A 13,503-nucleotide genomic window follows, 5' to 3' on the forward strand; every position below is an offset into this window, starting at 1 on the left:
GTAATTAAGAATGTGTTCTTAATTGACTTGCCCAGTTAAACAAAGGTTAAATAACTACAAAAAAAAAAAAGACCAATAGACTGTAACACGATATATTCTCTCCTCCCACTCCTACTCCTGTATTTGCCATCATGCATGTCATTAGGGGGTTTAGTGAGCTTGGTCTATAGGCACTGCTGGCAAATGCTTTCCGTTCAGTCCACAGGTTCTAACAACGAATGGTTTAAAATAGCCTAGCCTGCTTCCATCCCTTTGTGGGTATGATGTTCTCTCATTAAAATACAAAACATGAATCATCATCTATATTGTGGTCAATAGTTACAAATAGTTTACAGTGGAGATAAAGAAAAAGTTAAAGGACAAGTGGATTATGTTGGATTACAGCATAACACAGTACAGTACAGTATTTAATCACTTAGCCTATTTGCTGTGCTCTTGACTTAAATCTTGTGGGGGGGAAAAAATGTCCTGAAACAAACATTTTGTGGTCTGCTTGGAAATAGCTTACTTTCTGCTGCTCTGGATAATGGTTCTGAAAGAGAAATATAGAGGCTTAAGAAAAACAACAGAACCGGAGTCGAGACTATTTCTTCCCTTCATACCCCGCCATTTGTGGTGTGAAACCTCATTCTTCTCTTGTTAGTCATTGAAAGTGGTGAAATGACGTGCTACTTTCCTCACGAGTAACTACGGCCGAAATAGACCCCCCAAAAAAGCACTCGTATTGTGTCAATAGGACTACAACGATTGATAGTTGTTTGTTAAAAAGTGAGAAAACAAGTGAGAGAAAGTGTATGAGCGTGAGAGACAGAGAACAAGAGAGAGAAAAAGAAGTGAGAACATCGTTTGTGTGGAGGAAGGGGGGAGCTTGGATAGATACTGTAAGTATACTGTAACTCATTCCTAGCAGCCTCTGTGGTCGGCTAACTCAAGTATATCCACGCTAGACAGTGGAAAGAGAGAGTTTGAATGCACTATTACTTTACGTTTGTTATTTAGTTGTTTCTATTTGTTGACCTGCCAAAATGCTTGGATTCAAGGGCCCAGCTATTGTTAATTACTCAGACCATAGAATACACAGGCCTACTCCATTGTAGATTTTTGTACAAATATACTGTATACCACTGGCCAATAATACCTACCATGAATGGCTATCTCTAGAAAACCACATATGGAAAACCTTGGAAAGATTTTATACTTGACCAAAAGAGTACTGGTACACCTATATCAACATTAGTAGCCTTAACTTACTGTACAGTATTTTCCTCCCTGTTGAGGGTAACTATAGAGACGTCTCAGATGCTTATATGACGAAGACGGTCCCCCTGCAAAGAGCCAATGAACAGTGTGAATATGGCGTGTGGGTTACTCCCAGTCCGCCACAGCGAGACGGGCGAAGGGAGGGAGGGGACGGGCGAAGGGAGGGAGGGAGGGAGGGGACGGGCGAAGGGAGGGAGGGAGGGGACGGGCGAAGGGAGGGAGGGAGGGAGGGGACGGGGGAAGGGAGGGAGGGGACGGGCGAAGGGAGGGAGGGAGGGGACGGGCGAAGGGAGGGAGGGGACTGGAGAGGAGACGGGCGAAGGGAGGGGACTGGGGAAGGGAGGGAGGGGACTGGAGACTGGGGACTGGGGAAAGAAAACGCTCATAAGCAGTAATGGTTACTGGGCTTCGCCTAACAAACTGGGGATTGACAGGCAAACCCGAAACAAATGTTTAAAAGTATAATTTTTTTCTTCAACGCAGGGTTTTGTTGCTTTTAACCACATGATCTTTAACGGATATTTTGTTGTTGTTGTTGTTGATCGAAGGACATTAACCTGTTGCATCCTTTCCGACAGTCTCGCGGCAGCGGGCAACTTTAAGATGTTCTATTGTGGATGCGATGACGTTCGGTGTCGTCGGTTTGCGCTTCTGTAGGAAAGTCGGACTGCGAACATTTTTCCTTCAAGCTCTTTAGTGTCATACATTGCTCGGTAAGTTGACTAATTGTATTTATTTTCCAAAGGTTGGGCTTTCTTTTATAAAGTTTATTTAGCATAAAAGTTTATGGACGTGCAAAGAGGCTGAGTAGTACTAACCGATCACTCGCTCTACACAACCGACACGGTGCTGGTGTTCTAGCTTTGTTATCATGGGGTTAAAGCCAACCTTCTTTTTTTCACACAGGAATGTGCGGAAACACCCCTTAAAAATATATATATATATATATAATTTAGTCTGTTACTTTTCGTTACTTGTCTTTTAATGGTTACATAGTTGCTGCGTTTTAGTGGAAACTTCACATATGTGGTTTGAACGTAGCGTGGAATGTGTGTTGCAACAACGTTGTAAAGGAAGGTATCGCTCGAGGAGAAATGCTGTAGCACGAGATGCCACAGGATGGAACAAAAAAAAAACCAGTATCAGCACTCTGAAGTAGCCAGCTGAACCTACTGCAACATTACTCTGTGTACATGGTGATACAATGTTTCAACTTGAATCTAAAAGGTCTAATGTATAATATTAATCATCATTCCAAATGAAAGGCTCACAGTTGCATTAGAAGCCAGTGTTGAAATCCACTAAGGTTCATTTGGCGGTTCTGTCAGATTGTAGGTTACATATAAGGCCTGTATCATCTAAAAGCTGTGAAATCATCATGTGGGCTACAGCTAGATCATCTAACACGTGTTCAATTAGATTAATGCATCATGACTCAATATAGAATTTCACTGTTCCTTGAATCTCACTTAACTTTCAGATTTTTAAATAGAGAATCATCCACCTATCTAGTCTTGGTTCCTTGGTTGACAACATTGCATAAAGCCTAATACAGTTCTCCCCTCCCCCTGTCCTTAACTATAAGATGTTTGGAAAGTCAACACTCAATTTTGGGATATTTGTCCCATATAACATATGGGACAACTATGGGGGAAACCAACATGTTGTATGTACATGGTACACATTGTGTGTGTGTGTGTATATATATCATCCAACTAAATGTTTACATCCAGGCTCATTTCTTGACAATGCAACAACAATAAGAAATATGAAAACATAAGAATAGGAACATTGAGTCTTGTGTAAGGTTGCAAAATTCCAAAAACTTTCTGGGAACTTTACCCAGATGTTTCAGAAGTTCCCGTTAAAGTCAGGGATGTCAGAAATCCCAGAATCAGCAGTGAAGGGGGGGAGGGGGGGATGTGAGGTTTAGTAAAAACCATGAGCTGCATGTCACTGTCTCCATGGTAATGCTGTGATGAGCAGGAATGGGCGGATGAGGTGAAGACCAATAGAGTGCTGCGGGGGATGGAGAGGAGGGGGAGAGATGACTGAAGGGCTTAGTAATGATGGTCCTGCTTTATGTCTAGCTGCCTGTCATCAAAACATCAACAACAGGACAGGATGTTTCCCCCCCACATTTAAAGGAGAATGAGTGACAGAGCGAAAGCCGTTGCTCTTTCACTTGACCAGGAAAGCCGTTGCTCTTTCACTTGACCAGGAAAGCCGTTGCTCTTTCACTTGACCAGGAAAGCCGTTGCTCTTTCACTTGACCAGGAAAGCCGTTGCTCTTTCACTTGACCAGGAAAGCCGTTGCTCTTTCACTTGACCAGGAAAGCCGTTGCTCTTTCACTTGACCAGGAAAGCCGTTGCTCTTTCACTTGACCAGGAAAGCCGTTGCTCTTTCACTTGACCAGGAAAGCCGTTGCTCTTTCACTTGACCAGGAAAGCCGTTGCTCTTTCACTTGACCAGGAAAGCCGTTGCTCTTTCACTTGACCAGGAAAGCCGTTGCTCTTTCACTTGACCAGGAAAGCCGTTGCTCTTTCACTTGACCAGGAAAGCCGTTGCTCTTTCACTTGACCAGGAAAGCCGTTGCTCTTTCACTTGACCAGGAAAGCCGTTGCTCTTTCACTTGACCAGGAAAGCCGTTGCTCTTAACACTTGACCAGGAAAGCCGTTGCTCTTAACACTTGACCAGGAAAGCCGTTGCTCTTAACACTTGACCAGGAAAGCCGTTGCTCTTAACACTTGACCAGGAAAGCCGTTGCTCTTAACACTTGACCAGGAAAGCCGTTGCTCTTTCACTTGACCAGGAAAGCCGTTGCTCTTAACACTTGACCAGGAAAGCCGTTGCTCTTAACACTTGACCAGGAAAGCCGTTGCTCTTAACACTTGACCAGGAAAGCCGTTGCTCTTAACACTTGACCAGGAAAGCCGTTGCTCTTAACACTTGACCAGGAAAGCCGTTGCTCTTGCGAGTTTGAGGGATTTCTGGGAAGTTCGTAAAGGAAGGTGTGTGTGTGTGTTTGCTATCTCCTTTTTTTTAATTTTTTTTTATCTCTAGTAGGCCTAAAAAGCAGAGAAAAATGGCAGTAAAATCTGAGGCAACTTATGTTATCTGACTGATTCAGTCTTATTCACCCACTTGAAAATGTAATTTTACAGAGTGGGTTGTTTTTCATGGTGAGTAACTGCATCAGTCAGACCAGCGAGAGGAAAAACACTACAGCACCACAGAATAGGGCTACGTCCCACATGCCAGCCTATTCCTTATGTAGTGCACTACTTTTGACCAGGGTCCATAGCGCTCTTCTCAAAAATAGTGCACTAGTAACTCTACCTACATGTACATATTACCTTGACTAACCTGTGTCCCCGCAGATTGACTCTGTACCTCTACCCTCTGTATAACGCCTCGTCTCTGTTGCTCTTTAATTATTCGTTATTTTTCTATTGTCTGTTTTTATTTTTTCCGTTTATTTTAGTAAATACTTTAATACTTCTTAAAACTGCATTGTTGGTTAAGAGCTTGGAGGTAAGCATTTCACTGTAAAGGTTTACACCTGTTGTATTTGGCGAATGTGACAAATACAATTTGATTTAGGGAATAGGGTGCCATTTGGGACAACCTAAGACTAGGAACTCTTAAGTTAAGATCCTTCTTGTGACTGTTACCGTGTAGACCATAGTAGTCTTGGTTAATATTCTTCTTGTGACTGTTACCGTGTAGACCATAGTAGTCTTAATTAATATTCTTCTTGTGACTGTTACCGTGTAGACCATAGTAGTCTTAATTAATATTCTTCTTGTGACTGTTACCGTGTAGACCATAGTAGTCTTAGTTAATATTCTTCTTGTGACTGTTACCGTGTAGACCATAGTAGTCTTAGTTAATATTCTTCTTGTGACTGTTACCGTGTAGACCATAGTAGTCTTAGTTAATATTCTTCTTGTGACACTAATGATGTTTCCATCCACAGTTTTTATGCGAGTAAAGTCATAACATGTTAACAATAAATCATGACAGCTGTGATGGAAACAGCACAATTTAATAAATGCCGTGACGGTACACGAAGGCAATTTTGGCAGAATAGATGGATGCAGTTCAATGCTTGATTAATATAATTCACCAATACATTTTCTTGGTAGTCAAAAAAATCTTGCTCTCATTGTTTGCTGCCTCCACCCGTTCGGGATGCACTGTTTTATGGGCGACTAAGGCAGGAAATGTCAATACAATCAAACTAGCAAGGGCAATGATCACAAGTCAGTCATAAGGTGGCAAATAGGCTAGCGTCTACCTGTCAAACCCAAAGCCTGTGGGCCGACTAGGACAACCAAGCGAGTCAACAGTTGAGCCAGTTACTTTATGAAATTACATTTACCAATGCCAGCACATCAGGCTTTAACTTCAATTGCTCTGAAATTGATTTGTCCCGTTTACAACGCACAGTGGAGGGGAAAGTGTAGTTCTACAGACACACGCCACAGTCCTAGCTAAGCTACTAAAATGTTGCAGTCTGGCTTTGGTTTTTAAAGCTTCATAATGAATAACCCAAAAAACGAAACCTGCAACAAAACACCATGCAGAGAACGAGCATGTAGGCCTGTTACAGCAACGGTAGAGCATGTAGGCCTGTTACAGCAACGGCAGAGCATGTAGGCCTGTTACAGCAACGGCAGAGCATGTAGGCCTGTTACAGCAACGGCAGAGCATGTAGGCCTGTTACAGCAACGGTAGAGCATGTAGGCCTGTTACAGCAACGGTAGAGCATGTAGGCCTGTTACAGCAACGGTAGAACATGTAGGTCCTGTTACAGCAACGGTAGAACATGTAGGCCTGTTACAGCAACGGTAGAGCATGTAGGCCTGTTACAGCAACGGTAGAGCATGTAGGCCTGTTACAGCAACGGTAGAGCATGTAGGCCTGTTACAGCAACGGTAGAGCATGTAGGCCTGTTACAGCAACGGTAGAGCATGTAGGCCTGTTACAGCAACGGCAGAACATGTAGGCCTGTTACAGCAACGGTAGAGCATGTAGGCCTGTTACAGCAACGGTAGAGCATGTAGGCCTGTTACAGCAACGGCAACATGTAGGCCTGTTACAGCAACGGTAGAGCATGTAGGCCTGTTACAGCAACGGTAGAGCATGTAGGCCTGTTACAGCAACGGCAGAGCATGTAGGCCCGTTACAGCAACGGCAGAACATGTAGGCCCGTTACAGCAACGGCAGAGCATGTAGGCCCGTTACAGCAACGGCAGAACATGTAGGCCCGTTACAGCAACGGCAGAACATGTAGGCCCGTTACAGCAACGGCAGAACATGTAGGCCCGTTACAGCAACGGCAGAACATGTAGGCCCGTTACAGCAACGGCAGAGCATGTAGGCCCGTTACAGCAACGGCAGAGCATGTAGGCCCGTTACAGCAACGGCAGAGCATGTAGGCCCGTTACAGCAACGGCAGAGCATGTAGGCCCGTTACAGCAACGGCAGAGCATGTAGGCCCGTTACAGCAACGGCAGAGCATGTAGGCCCGTTACAGCAACGGCAGAGCATGTAGGCCCGTTACAGCAACGGCAGAGCATGTAGCCTAGGCTGGCTACTTAACTACAGGACATTTTGAGTGCACCGTACAGCAATGCTGCATTCAACTGCACTGGTGATCCATGCTGTGCAAAAACATGTTTGAAGTTTAAATGTTACAACAACTTATAGCTGCATTTTTGATATTTTGAAGTTATTTAATACTTTTTGTTTAGTCGCATATTATGCACATCTGCAAGCATAGCAGCAAAGGCTGAATAAATATAATTTTTTGTTTTAATTTTAAAACGCTATATACAGCATCCTGTGGACATTTATAAAGGGACATGTTTTTTTTGTAATAAAACAATGGCCAGTTTGGGTCGCAGTTGCACATGTAAAATACAATTATTTATTTTTTCACAGATTTATTCCCCTCATTGTTTTTCACTGCTTACAGCTAGAGATGCAGGTGTCATTTGGTTAGCTAGCAAGAAATGTGAATTGCTTTGCTAGCTATTCTGAACATGAATGACTGTTATCCACAATTAGCATATCTGTTGTCAGTCAAATGTATTTGTCAGGCAGGCAAGTTCCCTTTCAGTTGTCAAAACGTGGGTTGGGACAAGCGTGCATTGGCAGGCAAACTGCAGGACGACGAGCAGGCTACTGTTCCCCATCATTTATCAGTGCAGTTGACGGCCAACTAGCTGGAAAAGTTTGATGGCGTTTATCTAGTGTTACCTCGTTAGATTTTAGCGCATCTCACTCTGGCTAGCATTAGTTGTTGATCTTGTTGTTGATGTGCATAGGCTCTGTCCATCAGTTCCCTATCTTTTCATGGTGTTTTATCAATAGGACTGTACATTTCCCAAATTTACATTTACATTTAAGTAATTTAGCAGACGCTCTTATCCAGAGCGACTTACAAATTGTAAGGACTCTCGTGGTATTTGCAGAAATCCATTCAGGTGTGGCTTTTGGCAAGTGAATGATGGCAGGCCCATGCGGCAAATGGTATAGGCCTAATGTAGCTCTGATTGGCTATATATAGCCCACCGGTCTGTGTAGACTCTGGTCCTGGACAAGACAGATGTTTTTATTAGGTTTTATTTACTGCAGTGTCTATTAATTGTCCAAACGAACAGCTGTTTTCCCACTCTATATTGCTACAGAATTTTCACAAATTCCTTAGTATACAGGACCAGTCAAAGGTTTGGACACACCTACTCATTCAAGGTTTTTTCCTTTTTTTTTTTACTATTTTCTACATTGTAGAATAATAGTGAAGACATCAAAACTATGAAATAACACATATGAAATCATGTAGTAACCAAAAAAGTATTAAACAAATCAAAATATACTGCTCAAAAAAATAAAGGGAACACTTAAACAACACATCCTAGATCTGAATGAAAGAAATAATCTTATTAAATACATTTTTCTTTACATAGTTGAATGTGCTGACAACAAAATCACACAAAAATAATCAATGGAAATCCAATTTATCAACCCATGGAGGTCTGGATTTTGAGTCCCACTCAAAATTAAAGTGGAAAATCACACTATAGGCTGATCCAACTTTGATGTAATGTCCTTAAAACAAGTCAAAATGAGGCTCAGTAGTGTGTGTGGCCTCCACGTGCATGTATGACCTCCCTACAACGCCTGGGCATGCTCCTGATGAGGTGGTGGATGGTCTCCTGAGGGATCTCCTCCCAGACCTGGACTAAAGCATCCGCCAACTCCTGGACAGTCTGTGGATGGAGCGAGACATGATGTCCCAGATGTGCTCAATTGGATTCAGGTCTGGGGAACGGGCGGGCCAGTCCATAGAATCAATGCCTTCCTCTTGCAGGAACTGCTGACACACTCCAGCCACATGAGGTCTAGCATTGTCTTGCATTAGGAGGAACCCAGGGCCAACCGCACCAGCATATGGTCTCACAAGGGGTCTAAGGATCTCATCTCGGTACCTAATGGCAGTCAGGCTACCTCTGGCGAGCACATGGAGGGCTGTGCGGCCCCCCAAAGAAATGCCACCCCACACCATGACTGACCCACCGCCAAACCGGTCATGCTGGAGGATGTTGCAGGCAGCAGCACGTTCTCCACGGCGTCTTCAGACTCTGTCACGTGCTCAGTGTGAACCTGCTTTCATCTGTGAAGAGCACAGGGCGCCAGTGGCGAATTTGCTAATCTTGGTGTTCTCTGGCAAATGCCAAACGTCCTGCACGGTGTTGGGCTGTAAGCACAACCCCCACCTGTGGACGTCGGGCCCTCATACCACCCTCATGGAGTCTGTTTCTGACCGTTTGAGCAGACACATGCACATTTGTGGCCTGCTGGAGGTCATTTTGCAGGGCTTTGGCAGTGCTTCTCCTGCTCCTCCTTGCACAAAGGCGGAGGTAGCGGTCCTGCTGCTGTGTTGTTGCCCTCCTACGGCCTCCTCCATGTCTCCTGATGTACTGGCCTGTCTCCTGGTAGCGCCTCCATGCTCTGGACACTACGCTGATAGACACAGCAAACCTTCTTGCCACAGCTCGCATTGATGTGCCATCCTGGATGAGCTGCACTACCTGAGCCACTTGTGTGGGTTGTAGACTCCGTCTCATGCTACCACTAGAGTGAAAGCACCGCCAGCATTCAAAAGTGACCAAAACATCAGCCAGGAAGCATAGGAACTGAGAAGTGGTCTGTGGTCCCCACCTGCATAACCACTCCTTTATTGTGGGTGTCTTGCTAATTGCCTATAATTTCCACCTGTTGTCTATTCAATTTGCACAACAGCATGTGAAATGTATTGTCAATCAGTGTTGCTTCCTAAGTGGACAGTTTGATTTCACAGAAGTGTGATTGACTTGGAGTTACATTGTTGTTTGTGTTCCCTTTATTTTTTTGAGCAGTGTATATTTTTGATTCTTCCAAGTAGCCACCCTTTGCCTTCAAATCAAATTTATTTATAAAGCCCTTCTTGCATCAGCTGATATCTCAAAGTGCTGTACAGAAACCCAGCCTAAAATCTCAAACTGCAAGCAATGCAGGTGTAGAAGCACGGTGGCTAGGAAAAACTCCCTAGAAAGGCCAAAACCTAGGAAGAAACCTAGAGTGGAACCAGGCTATGAGGTGTGGCCAGTCCTCTTCTGGCTGTGCCGGGTGGAGATTATAACAGAACATGGCCAAGATGTTCAAATGTTTATAAGATGACTAGCATGGTCAAATAATAATAATCACAGTGGTTGTCGAGGGTGCAACAGGTCAGCACCTCAGGAGTAAATGTCAGTTGGCTTTCCATAGCCGATCATTGAGAGTATCTCTACCACTCCTGCTGTCTCTAGAGTTGAAAACGGCAGGCCTGGGACAGGTACCACGTCCGGTGAACAGGTCAGGGTTCCATAGCCGGAGTCAGAACAGTTGAAACTGGAGCAGCAGCACGGCCAGGTGGACTGGGGACAGCAAGGAGTCATCATGCCAGGTAGTCCTGAGGCATGGTCCTAGAGCTCAGGTCCTCCTCCGAGAGAGCAAGAAAGAGAGAATTAGAGAGAACATACTTAAATTCACACAGGACACCGGATAAGACAGGAGAAATACTCCAGATATAACAGACTGACCCTAGCCCCCCAACACATAAACTACTGCAGCATAAATACTGGAGGCTGAGACAGGAGGGGTCAGGAGACACTGTGGCCCCATCCGATGATACCCCCGGACAGGGCCAAACAGGCAGGATATATCCCCACCCACTTTGCCAAAGCACAGCCCCCACACCACCAAAAGGAAAACTTCAACCACCAACTTAGCATCCTGAGACAAGGCCGAGTATAGCCCACAAAGATCTCCGCCGGGGCGCCAACCCAGACAGGAAGACCACGTCAGTGACTCAACCCACTCAAGTGACGCACCCCTCCTAGGGACGGCATGGAAGAACACCAATAAGCCAGTGACTCAGCCCCTGTAATAGGGTTAGAGGCAGAGAATCCCAGTGGCGAGAGGGGAACCGGCCAGGCAGAGACAGCAAGGGCGGTTCGTTGCTCCAGAGCCTTTCTGTTCACCTTCACACTCCTGGGCCAGACTACACTCAATCATAGGACCAACTGAAGAGATGAGTCTTCAGTAAAGACTTAAAGGTTGAGACCGAGTCTGCGTCTCTCACATGGGTAGGCAGACCATTCCATAAAAATTGAGCTCTATAGGAGAAAGCCCTGCCTCCAGCTGTTTGCTTAGAAATTCTAGGGACAATTAGGAGGCCTGCGTCTTGTGACCGTAGCGTACGTGTAGGTATGTACGGAAGGACCAAATCGTAAAGATAGGTAGGAGCAAGCCCATGTAATGCTTTGTAAGTTAGCAGTAAAACCTTGAAATCAGCCCTTGCCTTAACAGGAAGCCAGTGTAGGGAGGCTAGCACTGGAGTAATATGATCAAATTTTTTGGTTCTAGTCAGGATTCTAGCAGCCGTATTTAGCGCTAACTGAAGATTATTTAGTGCTTTATCCGGGTAGCCAAAAAGTAGAGCATTGCCGTAGTCCAACCTAGAAGTAACAAAAGCATGGATTACGTTTTCTGCATCATTTTTGGACAGAAAGTTTCTGATTTTTGCAATGTGACGTATATGGAAAAAAGCTGTCTTTGAAACAGTCTTGATATGTTCTTCAAAAGAGAGATCAGGGTCCAGAGTAACGCCGAGGTCCAGTTTTATTTTAGACGACTGTACAACCATCAAGATTAATTGTCAGATTCAACAGAAGATCTCTTTGTTTCTTGGGACCTAGAACAAGCATCTCTGTTTTGTCCGAGTTTAAAAGTAGGAAGTTTGCAGCCATCCACTTCCTTATGTCTGAAACACAGGCTTCTAGCGAGGGCAATTTTGGGGCTTCACCATGTTTCATTGAAGTGTACAGCTGTGTGTCTTCCGCATAGCAGTGAAATTTAACATTATGTTTTCGAGTGACATCCCCAAGAGGTAAAATATATAGTGAAAACAATAGTGGTCCTAAAACGGAACCTTGAGGAACACCGAAATTTACAGTTGATTTGTCAGGAGAAACCATCCACAGAGACAAACTGATATCTTTCCGACAGATAAGATCTAAACCAGGCCAGAACTTGTCCGTGTAGACCAATTTGGGTTTCCAATCTCTCCAAAAGAATGTGGTGATCGATGGTATCAAAAGCAGCACTAAGGTCTAGGAGCACGAGGACAGATGCAGAGCGTCGGTCTGACGTCATTAAAAGGTCATTTACCACCTTCACAAGTGCAGTCTCAGTGCTACGATGGGGTCTAAAACCAGACTGAAGCGTTTCGTATAGATTGTTTGTCTTCAGGAAGGCAGTGAGTTGCTGCGCAACAGCTTTTTCTAAACTTTTTGAGAGGAATGGAAGATTCAATATAGGCCGATTTTAGTTTTTTTTATATTTTCTGGGTCAAGATTTGGCTTTTTCAAGAGAGGCTTTATTACTGGCACTTTTAGTGAGTTTGGTAAACATCCGGTGGATAGAGAGCCGTTTATTATGTTCAACATAGGAGGGCCAAGCACAGGAAGCAGCTCTTTCAGTAGTTTAGTTGGAATAGGGTCCAGTATGCAGCTTCAAGGTTTAGAGGCCATGATTATTTTCATCATTGTGTCAAGAGATACAGTCCAAAAAAACTTTAGTGTCTCCCTTGATCTTAGGTCCTGGCAGAGTTGTGCAGACTCAGGACAATGGAGCTTTGGAGGAATACGCAGATTAAAAGAGGAGTTCGTAATTTGCTTTCTAATGATCATGACCTTTTCCTCAGAATTTCATGAATGTATCACTGCTGAAGTGAAAGCCATCCTCTCTTGGGGAATGCTGCTTTTTAGTTAGCTTTGCGACAGTATCAAAAATAAATTTTGGATTGTTCTTATTTTCCTCAATTAAGTTGGAAAAATAGGATGATCGAGCAGCAGTGAGGGCTCTTCGATACTGCACGGTACTGTCTTTCCAAGCTAGTCGGAAGACTTCCAGTTTGGTGTGTTCTTGACAGCTTTGGCCGGTACTGTACGTCATTCCCAAACATTCTATATGAATTTATAAAAACGTGTAAATGACTGATTGCGCGCTTGTCAGAAATGTAACAAAAAAAGTGTAGTTCATCCTGGGGGTGTATATGACCAGATTTGAATACATTTTCATGTTTCTAAAATGCTGTCCGTTGCACTTTTTAAGCAAAAAGTATGTTTTGTGTGCACTACGTCATCACACACTAATTTTGATCTGCAACAGTTTGGTGGAAACACCACTGGAAACACCACTGGTGGGAAAAGGTGCATATTTTCTTTGTGGATTTTAGAATATACAACCTAGCTTGTGACCATGTATAGCACCTTCTTGTGACTGTGACATAGTAGTCTTAGTTTGTTCCTCTCTAAATGTAGTCTGGGAAATAACTTGGAATAGAACAAACCAACCCCCTTTTGGAAAGAGAAAATGACTCTCACTCACACCCTTTTGCTCTCTTGCTCTCTTCTCATTCTTGTGCTCTTTCTCACTCTCTCGCACTCTTTCTCACTCTCTCGCAGTTTCTTTCTTGCCTTCTCTCTTTTTAATTTCTCTCATGCACTTTCTTTTTCTCTCTCGCCCGCCAGCTCTCTCTCTCTCTCTCTCTCTCCCTCTCTCAGAATAGGGCCTGCCCTCCATAGCAGCCTCTGTCAGGATAAAAACATTCCACTGTTAGGTCTCTGTTGAAATAACAAGAGCG

At 44.1% G+C, this 13,503-nt stretch overlaps 1 protein-coding gene across 5 annotated transcripts in view; it reads left to right on the top strand.

Moving 5' to 3' along the window:
- The first annotated feature begins 1,614 nt into the window (after window positions 1-1,614).
- The window catches only part of ptpn13 (protein tyrosine phosphatase non-receptor type 13), a 144,635-nt gene continuing 132,746 nt past the window's right edge, over window positions 1,615-13,503 (top strand). For 3 of the 5 annotated variants that reach the window (XM_014138918.2, XM_014138920.2, XM_014138919.2), the window contains exon 1: window positions 1,628-1,973. The gene's annotated coding sequence lies outside the window, so the exon portion shown is untranslated. Of the gene's footprint in view, window positions 1,974-13,503 lie in introns of all 5 variants that reach the window. The other 2 variants (XM_014138917.2, XM_014138916.2) reach the window with 2 other exon arrangements.

Source organism: Salmo salar, chromosome ssa13 (assembly GCF_905237065.1).
Source record: "Salmo salar chromosome ssa13, Ssal_v3.1, whole genome shotgun sequence".
Lineage (NCBI taxonomy): Eukaryota > Metazoa > Chordata > Actinopteri > Salmoniformes > Salmonidae > Salmo > Salmo salar.